The sequence below is a fragment of the Fringilla coelebs genome (assembly GCF_963513975.1).
Source record: "Fringilla coelebs genome assembly, chromosome: 34".
NCBI classification, from domain to species: Eukaryota; Metazoa; Chordata; class Aves; order Passeriformes; family Fringillidae; genus Fringilla; species Fringilla coelebs.
Genome location: NC_140060.1, coordinates 1100914 through 1111157, shown reverse-complemented (window position 1 = coordinate 1111157; position 10244 = coordinate 1100914).

Here is a 10244-nt window from a genome sequence, read left to right as displayed (position 1 = left end):
TGGGGGAATTTTGGGGGAATTTTAGGGGAATTTTAGGGGATTTTTGGGGGATTTTGGGGGATTTTTGGGGATTTTAGGAGAATTTGGGGGGGAATTTTGGGGCATTTGGGGGGGATTTGGGGGATTTTAGGGATTTGGGGGAATTTGGGGGGGATTTTGGGGGGATTTTGGGGAAATTTTGGGGGATTTCGGTGGAATTTTGGGGGAATTTTGGGAGATTTTGGGGAATTTTGGGGAATTTTAGGGGATTTTGGGGAAATTTTGGGGGAATTTTAGGGGATTTTGGGGGGATTTTTGCGGGATTTTAGGGATTTGGGGGAATTTTGGGGGGATTTTGGGGGGATTTTAGGGGATTTTTGTGGAATTTTGGGGGGATTTTTGGGGGAATATTGGGGCATTTTGGGGGGATTTGGGGGATTTTAGGGATTTGGGGGAATTTTGGGGGATTTTTGGGGGAATTTTGGGGAATTTCAGGGCATTTTGGGGGGATTTGGAGGATTTTGGAGGGATTTGGGGGGATTTTTTTGGGGAATTTGGGGGAATTTTAGGGGAATTTGGGGGGAATTTTAGGGGATTTTTGTGGAATTTTCGGGGGATTTTAGGGGGATTTTAGGGGAATTTTGGGGGAATTTTGGGGAATTTTGGGGGATTTTGGGGAATTTTGGGGGAATTTTAGGGGATTTTTGTGGAATTTTGGGGGGATTTTAGGGGGATTTTAGGGGAATTTTGGGGCAATTTTCGGGGAAATTTCAGGGGATCTTTAAGGGATTTTGGGGGATTTGAGGATTTTGGGAATTGGGGATTTTTGGGATTTGGGGATTTTGGGGAATTCTTTCGGGAATGATTCCAGGAATTTTGGGAATAATTTGGGGAATTTTGGGCCATTTTGGGAAATGCTTTTGGGAATTTCGAGATATCGTTTTGGGAATTCTGGGAACATTTTTGGGAATTTCAGGAACAGATTCGGGAATTTGGGATCATTTCGGGAATGATTTGGGAATTTTGGGATGGATTTTCGGGGGTTTTGGGGGTGATTTGGGAATTTGGGGGACGATTTAGGGAATTTCAGGAATTATTATTTCAGGAATTTGGGGGTATTTGGGAATTCCGGGTTTGGGATTTTGGGGTTTTGGGGGTTTTGAGGTTTTGGGATTTTCATTTTGGGATTTGGGGTTTTGGGGTTTTGGTTTTAGGATTTTGGGGATTTGGGGTTTTGTGTTTTGGGGATTTGGGTTTGGGATTTTGGGGTTTGAGGTTTGGGTTTGGGGCTTTGGGATTTGGGGTTTGGGATTTTGGGGTTTTAGGGATTTGGGATTTGGGGTTTGGGGATTCTGGGATTTGGAGTTTTGGGGTTTTCGGGGAACTCTGGTTTTGGGGGGTTTGGGGTTTGGGGTTTTGGGGATTTGGGATTTTGGGGTTTTGGGATTTGGGGTTTGGGATTTGGGGTTTGGGATTTGGGGTTTGGGATTTTGGGGTTTTAGGGATTTGGGATTTGGGGTTTGGGGATTCTGGGATTTGGAGTTTTGGGGTTTTCAGGGAACTCTGGTTTTGGGGGGTTTGGGGTTTGGGGTTTTGGGGATTTGGGATTTTGGGGTTTTGGGATTTGGGGTTTGGGATTTGGGGTTTGGGATTTGGGGTTTGGGATTTTGGGGTTTTGGGATTCTGGGATTTGGAGTTTTGGGGTTTTTGGGGAACTCTGGTTTTGGGGTGTTTGGAGTTTTGGGGAACTCTGCTTTTGGGGTGTTTGGGGTTTGGATTTGGGATTTGGGGATTTTGGGGTTTCTGGGAATTCCCAGCGGGATCCGGTCGGAATTCCCAACATTTCCTGACCCCATCCCGGCGTTTCCCACCCCAAATCCGCCGGGGGATCCCCCAAACCCTCGGGGCCATTCCCGCATTCCCCGGGCACCCCCCAGGGGTCAAGGTGGTCACCATGTCCAGGTGGTCACTCAGGGTGGTCACTCAGGGTGGTCACCATGTCCAGGTGGTCACTCAGGGTGGTCACTCAAGGTGGTCACAAGGTCCAGGTGGTCACTCAGGGTGGTCACTTAAGGTGGTCACTCAGGGTGGTCACTCAGGATGGTCACTCAGGGTGGTCACTTAAGGTGGTCACTCAGGGTGGTCACCATGTCCAGGTGGTCACTCAGGGTGGTCAGTCAGGGTGGTCACTCAGGGTGGTCACCAGGTCAAGGTGGTCACTCAAGGTGGTCACTCAGGGTGGTCACTCAGGGTGGTCACTCAAGGTGGTCACTCAGAGTGGTCACTCAAGGTGGTCACAAGGTCCAGGTGGTCACTCAGGGTGGTCACCATGTCCAGGTGGTCACTCAAGGTGGTCACTCAAGGTGGTCACTCAGAGTGGTCACTCAAGGTGGCCCCAAGGTCCAGATGGTCACTCAAGGTGGTCACAATGTCCAGGTGGTCGCAGGGTCAAGGTGGTCACTCAGGGTGGTCACAAGGTCCAGGTGGTCACTCAGGGTGGTCACCATGTCCAGTTGGTCACTCAGGGTGGTCACAAGGTCCAGGTGGTCACTCAAGGTGGTCACTCAAGGTGGTCACTCAAGGTGGTCACTCAGGGTGGTCACAAGGTCCAGGTGGTCACTCAGGGTGGTCACCATGTCCAGGTGGTCACAAGGTGCAGGTGGTCACTCTCAGGGAGGTCATGGTCAAGGTGGTCACTCTCCAGGTGGTCAAGGTGGATAAGGGGCCAAGGTGGTCACTCTCAGGGTGGTCACTCAAGGTGGTCACTCTCAAGGTGTCCGTGGTAAGGTGGTCACAAGGTGCAGGTGGTCACTCTCAGGGTGGTCAGAGGGTCCAGGTGGCCACAAGGTGCAGGTGGTCACTCTCAGGGTGGTCATGGTCAAGGTGGTCACTCTCCAGGTGGTCAAGGTGGACAAGGGCTCAAGGTGGTCACTCAAGGTGCTCGTGGTCAAGGTGGTCATGGTAAGGTGGTCACAAGGTGCAGGTGGTCACTCTCAGGGTGGTCATGGTCAAGGTGGTCACTCTCCAGGTGGTCAAGGTGGTCACAAGGTCCAGGTGGTCACTCTCAGGGTAGTCAGAGGGTCCAGGTGGTCACAAGGTGCAGGTGGTCACTCAAGGTGGTCACAGGTCCAGGTGGTCACTCTCAAGGTGGTCACCATGTCCAGGTGGTCACAAGGTGCAAGTGGTCACTCTCAGGGTGGTCATAGGTCAAGGTGGTCACTCTCAAGGTGGTCACCATGTCCAGGTGGTCGCAAGGTGCAGGTGGTCACTCTCAGGATGGTCAAGGTGGACAAGGGGTCAAGGTGGCCGTGGTAAGGTGGTCACAAAGTGCAGGTGGTCACTCTCAAGGTGGCCGTGGTAAGGTGGTCACAAGGTGCAGGTGGTCACTCTCAGGATGGCCAGAGGGTCCAGGTGGTCAGAGGGTCCAGGTGGTCACTCTCAGGGAGATCATGGTCAAGGTGGTCACTCCAGGTGGTCAAGGTGGACAAGGGGCCAAGGTGGTCACTCAAGGTGGTCACCATGTCCAGGTGCTCGCAGGGTCCAGGTGGTCACTCTCAGGGTGATCATGGTCAAGGTGGTCACAGGGTCAAGGTGGTCACTCAAGGTGGTCACAGGGTCAAGGTGGTCACTCAAGGTGGTCACAGGTCCAGGTGGTCACTCTCAAGGTGGCCGTGGTAAGGTGGTCACAAGGTGCAGGTGGTCACTCTCAGGGAGGTAATGGTCAAGGTGGTCACTCTCAGGGTGGTCACTCAAAGTGGCCCCAAGGTCCAGGTGGTCACTCTCAGGGTGGTCTCAGGTCAAGGTGGTCACTCTCAAGGTGGTCACCATGTCCAGGTGGTCACAAGGGCCAGGTGGTCACTCTCAGGGAGGTCATGGTCAAGGTGGTCACTCCAGGTGGTCAAGGTGGACAAGGGCTCAAGGTGGTCACTCAAGGTGGTCACAGGTCAAGGTGGTCACTCTCAAGGTGGTCACAAGGTCCAGGTGGTCACTCAGGCTGGTCACATGTCCAGGTGGTCACAAGGGCCAGGTGGTCACTCTCAGGGAGGTCATGGTCAAGGTGGTCACTCTCAGGGTGGTCACTCAAGGTGGACAAGGGGCCAAGGTGGTCACTCAAGGTGACCCCAAGGTCCAGGTGGTCACTCAAGGTGGCCCCAAGGTCCAGGTGGTCACTCAGGATGGCCAGAGGGTCCAGGTGGCCTCAGGGTTCAGGTGGTCACAGGTCAAGGTGGTCAAGGTGGTCGCAAGGTGCAGGTGGTCACTCTCAGGGTGGTCATGGTCAAGGTGGTCACTCTCAGGGTGGTCAAGGTGGTCACAGGGTCAAGGTGGTCACTCAGGGTGGTCACTCAAGGTGGTCACTCTCAGGGAGGTAATGGTCAAGGTGGTCACTCTCAGGGTGGCCAAGGTGGTCACTCTCAGGGAGGTCATGGTCAAGGTGGTCACTCTTGAGGTGGTCAAGGTGGCCCCAAGGCCCAGGTGGTCACTCTCAGGGAGGTCACAGGTCAAGGTGGTCACTCTCAGGGAGGTCACAGGTCAAGGTGGTCACTCTCAGGATGGTCAAGGTGGACAAGGGGCCAAGGTGGTCACTCAAGGTGGACAAGGGGCCAAGGTGGTCACTCAAGGTGGCCCCAAGGTCCAGGTGGTCACTCAGGATGGCCAGAGGGTCCAGATGGCCTCAGGGTTCAGGTGGTCACAGGTCAAGGTGGTCAAGGTGGTCACTCTCAGGGTGGTCAAGGTGGTCACTCTCAGGGAGGTAATGGTCAAGGTGGTCACTCTCAGGGAGGTAATGGTCAAGGTGGTCACTCTCAGGGTGGTCAAGGTGGCCCCAAGGTCCAGGTGGTCACTCTCGAGGTGCTCATGGTCCAGGTGGTCACAGGTCCAGGTGCTCATGGTCAAGGTGGACAAGGTGTCAAGGTGGCCCCAAGGTGCAGGTTGTCACTGTCCAGGTGGTCACTGTCCAGGTGGTCACTGTCCAGGTGGTCACTGTCAGATGGGGTCAGGTGGGACCAGGTGAGCTCAGGTGGGCCCAGGGTTAGGTGGTCCCTAAGGTCACCTGAGGGCCAGGTGAGCTCAGGTGAACTCAGATGGGACCAGGCAGGACCAGGTGAGCTCAGGTGGGAGACCAGGTGGGCCCAGGTAGGACCAGGTGAGCTCAGGCAGGACCAGGTGAGCCCAGGTAGGACCAGGTGAGCTCAGGTGCAGCCAGGTGAGCTCAGGTGAGCTCAGGTAGGACCAGGTGGGCTCAGGTGGGACCAGGTAGGACCAGGTGAGCTCAGGTGGGACCAGGTGAGCTCTGGTAGGACCAAGCAGGACCAGGTGGCTCAGGTGGAGCCAGGTGAGCTTAGGTGGGATCAGGTGGGACCAGGCAGGACCAGGTGAGCTCAGGTAGGACCAGGCAGGACCAGGTGAGCTCAGGTAGGACCACGAAGCACCAGGTGAGCTCAGGTGGGACCAAGTGAGCTCAGGTAAGACCAGGTGAGCTCAGGTGGGACCAGGTAGGGCCAGGTGAGCTCAGGTGGGAGACCAGTGGGCCCAGGTAGGACCAGGTGAGCTCAGGTGGGCCCAGGTAGGACCAGGTGAGCTCAGGCAGGACCAGGTGAGCCCAGGTAGGACCAGGCAGGACCAGGTGAGCCCAGGTGGGACCAGGTGGGCTCAGGTGGGACCAGGCAGCACCAGGTGAGCTCAGGCAGGACCAGTGAGCTCAGGTGGGACCAGGCAGCACCAGGTGAGCTCAGGCAGGACCAGTGAGCTCAGGTGGGACCAGGCAGCACCAGGTGAGCTCAGGTGGGACCAGGTGGGCTCAGGTGGGACCAGGTGGGCTCAGGTGGGACCAGGCAGGACCAGGTGAGCTCAGGCAGGACCAGGTGAGCTCAGGTGGGACCAGGCAGGACCACGTGGGCCCAGGTAGGACCAGGTGAGCTCAGGTGAGCTCAGGTGGGACCAGGTGAGCTCAGGTAGGACCAGTGAGCCCAGGTAGGACCAGGTGAGCTCAGGTGGGACCAGGCAGGACCAGGTGAGCTCAGGTAGAACCAGGCAGGACCACGTGGGCCCAGGTAGGACCAGGTGAGCTTAGGTGAGCTCAGGTGGGACCAGGCAGGACCAGGTGAGCTCAGGTGGGCCCAGGTGAGCTCAGGTGAGCTCAGGCAGGACCAGGTGAGCTCAGGTAGGACCAGGCAGGACCAGGTGAGCCCAGGAAGGACCAGGTGAGCTCAGATGGGCCCAGGTGAGCTCAGGTGAGTTCAGGCAGGACCAGGTGAGCTCAGGTGAGTTCAGGCAGGACCAGGTGAGCTCAGGTGGAGCCAGGTGAGCCCAGGTGGGACCAGGTAGGACCAGGTGAGCTCAGGTAGGACCAGGTGAGCCCAGGTGGGACCAGGCAGGACCAGGTGAGCCCAGGTAGGACCAGGTGAGCTCAGGTGGGCCCAGGTGAGCTCAGGTGAGCTCAGGCAGGACCAGGTGAGCTCAGGTGGAGCCAGGTGAGCTCAGGTGAGCTCAGGCAGGACCAGGTGAGCTCAGGTGGGCCCAGGTAGGACCAGGTGAGCTCAGGTGAGCCCAGGTAGCAACAGGTGAGCTCAGGTAGCACCAGGTGAGCTCAGGTAGGACCAGGCAGGACCAAGTGAGCTCAGGTGGGCCCAGGTGAGCTCAGGCAGCACCAGGTGAGCTCAGGTGGAGCCAGGTGAGCTCAGGTGGGCCCAGGTGAGCTCAGGTGAGCTCAGGCAGGACCAGGTGAGCTCAGGTGGAGCCAGGTGAGCTCAGGTGAGCCCAGGTGGGAGCAGAGCTCCTGCAGGATGTCCCCACAGTCCGTGGGAGGGTTCCGGGATTCCAGAGCCGGGCAGGTTCCCCACCCCCACCCCCACCTGTCCAAACCAGTCCCACCTGTCCGGCCGGGCCCACGGCCCAATGGCGGGGGAGGGGCACCGGGACAGGGGCGGAGCCTCCGGGTGGGCACGGGGCCTCCAGGTGAGCACGGGGATCAGGTGAGCACGGGGATCAGGTGAGCACGGGGATCAGGTGGGCACGGGGATCAGGTGGGCACAGGGATCAGGTGAGCACGGGGATCAGGTGGGCACGGGGATCAGGTGGGCACAGGGATCAGGTGGGCACAGGGATCAGGTGGGCACGGGGATCAGGTGGGCACGGGGATCAGGTGGGCACGGGGATCAGGTGAGCATGGGGATCAGGTGGGTACAGGGATCAGGTGGGCACAGGGATCAGGTGGGCACGGGGATCAGGTGGGCACGGGGATCAGGTGGGCACAGGGATCAGGTGGGCACGGGGATCAGGTGGGCACGGGGATCAGGTGAGCACGGGGATCAGGTGGGCACAGGGATCAGGTGGGCACGGGGATCAGGTGGGCACAGGGATCAGGTGGGCACAGGGATCAGGTGGGCACGGGGATCAGGTGGTGTCAGGGATCAGGTGGTCATGGTCAAGGTGGTCACCTGGTCAAGGTGGCCACAGGTTCAAGGTGATCCCGAGGTCCAGGTGGTCACCTGGTCAAGGTGGTCACATGGTCAGGATGGTCACAGGTCCAGGTGATCACAGGTTGAAGGTGGTGACCATGGCCAGGTGACCATGTCCAGGTGACCATGGTCAAGGTGGTCACAGGTCCAGGTGGTGCAAAGCACCAGGTGATCATGGTCCAGGTGACCATTGTCCACGTGACCATTGTTCAGGTGAGCATGGTTCAGGTGATCACTGTCCAGGTGACCACGGTCCAGGTGAGCATGGTCCAGGTGATCACTGTCCAGGTGATCACTGTCCAGGTGACCATGGTCAGGTGATCACTGTCCAGGTGATCACTGTCCAGGTGATCACTGTCCAGGTGACCATTGTCCAGGTGACCTGGCGCAGGTGGTCATGGGGTCAAGGTGGTCACAGGTTCAGGTGGTCAAGGAGCCCCAGGTGGCCCCAGGTGGCCCCAGGTGGCCCCAGGTGGCCCCAAATTCACTCTTGGCCCACCTGGGTGTGGTTGGAATGTTCTGGGCAGGTGAGATCCTGACCACACCCAGCTCACCTGGGCAGGTGAGATCCTGACCACACCCAGCTCACCTGGGCAGGTGAGATCTGACCCCACCTGGACAGGTCAGAGACCCTGACCACACCCAGCTCACCTGGACAGCTGAGGGACTCTGACCACACCCAGCTCACCTGGGCAGGTGAGATCTGACCCCACCTGGACAGGCGAGACCCTGACCCCACCCAGCTCACCTGGGCAGGTGAGGGACTCTGATCACACCCAGCACACTTGGGCAGGTGAGATCTGACCCCACCTGGACAGGTGAGAGACCCTGACCACACCCAGCTCACCTGGGCAGGTGAGGGATCCTGACCCTACCTGAACAGGTGAGAGACCCTGACCACACCCAGCTCACCTGGGCAGGTGAGGGATCCTGACCCTACCTGAACAGGTGAGAGATCCTGACCACACCCAGCTCACCTGGGCAGGTGAGATCTGACCCCACCTGGACAGGTGAGAGACCCTGACCACACCCAGCTCACCTGGACAGCTGAGGGACTCTGACCACACCCAGCTCACCTGGGCAGGTGAGATCTGACCCCACCTGGACAGGCGAGACCCTGGCCCCACCCAGCTCAACTGGGCAGGTGAGGGACCCTGACCCCACCTGGACAGGTGAGATCTGACCCCACCTGGACAGGTGAGACCCTGACCCCACCCAGCTCACCTGGGCAGGTGAGATCTGACCCCACCTGGACAGGTGAGACCCTGACCACACCCAGCTCACCTGGACAGGTGAGGGACTCTGACCACACCTGGACAGGTGAGACCCTGAGCACACCCAGCTCACCTGGGCAGGTGAGACCCTGGCCACACCCAGCTCAGCTGGGCAGGTGAGGGACTCTGACCACACCCAGCTCACCTGGGCAGGTGACATCTGACCCCACTTGGACAGGTAAGAGACCCTGACCCCCCCAGCTCACCTGGGCAGGTGAGGGACCTTGACCACACCCAGCTCACCTGGGCAGGTGAGACCCTGACCCCCCCAGCTCACCTGGGCAGGTGAGGGGCTCTGTGCAGACCCCGCTCATTCCCCCGGCAGTTCCCAAGCAGAACAGGTCGTGGATCTTTTCCCCATTTTTCCCAATTTTCCCCTTTTTTTCCCCATTTCCCCCCATTATTTCCCCCCATTTTCCCAATTTTCCCCATTTTTCCCCCATTTTTCCCCATTTTCCCCATTTTTCCCCATTTTCCCCCATTTTCTCACACTTTTTCCCCATTTTTTCCCATTTTCCCGGTTTTTCGCCCCAGTTCCCGAGGAGGACGAGTCATGGATCATTTCTCCATTTTCCCCTCCATGTTCCCCCCATTTTTTCCATATTTCCCTCTATTTTTCCCCCATTTTTCCCCATTTTCCCCCCATTTTTCCCCAATTTTTCCCATTTTTTCCCTATCTTTCTCACATTTTTTTTCCCGTTTTTTCCCATTTCCTCACGTTTTCACCCCAGTTCCCGAGCAGGACGAGTTGTGGATCATTTCCCCATTTCCCCCCCATTTTTCCCATTTTCCCTCCATTTTTTCTCAATTTTTTCAGTGTTTTCCCCCCATTTTTCCCCATTTTCCCATCATTTCCCCCCATTTTTCCCATTTTCTCACCGTTTTTTCCCATTTTCCCGGTTTTTCACCCCAGTGCCTGAGCAGAACGAGTCGTGCATCATTTCCCCATCTTCCCCATTTCCCCCCCATTTTTTCCTCATTTTCCCCATTTTCTCACAGTTTTTTCCCATTTTTTCCCCCATATTTTCCCATTTTTCCCCATCTTCTCACATTTTTTCCCATTTTCCCGGTTTTTCACCCCAGTTCCCGATGAGGACGAGTCCTGGATCATTTCCCCATTTGCCCCTCCATGTTCCCCCCATTTTTCCCCATTTTTCCCCATTTTTTCCCATTTTCCCCCATTTTCTCACAGTTTTTTCCCATTTTCTCACAGTTTTTTCCCATTTCTTCCCATTTTCACACAGTTTCCCCCCATTTTCCCGGTTTTTCCTCCCAGTTCCCGAGGAGGACAAATCACTGATCCTTTCCCCATTTTCCCCCCATTTTTTCCCATTTCCCCTCCATTTTTTCCCCATGTTTTCAGGTTTTTTTTCCCCATTTTCCCCCATTTCCCCCTATTTTTCCCCATTTTCTCACACTTTTTTCCCATTTTTTCCCATTTTCCCGGTTTTCCCCCCCAGCTCCCAAGCAGGGCGAGTCGTGGATCATTTCCCCATTTTCCCCTCCATGTTCCCCCCATTTTTTCCACATTTCC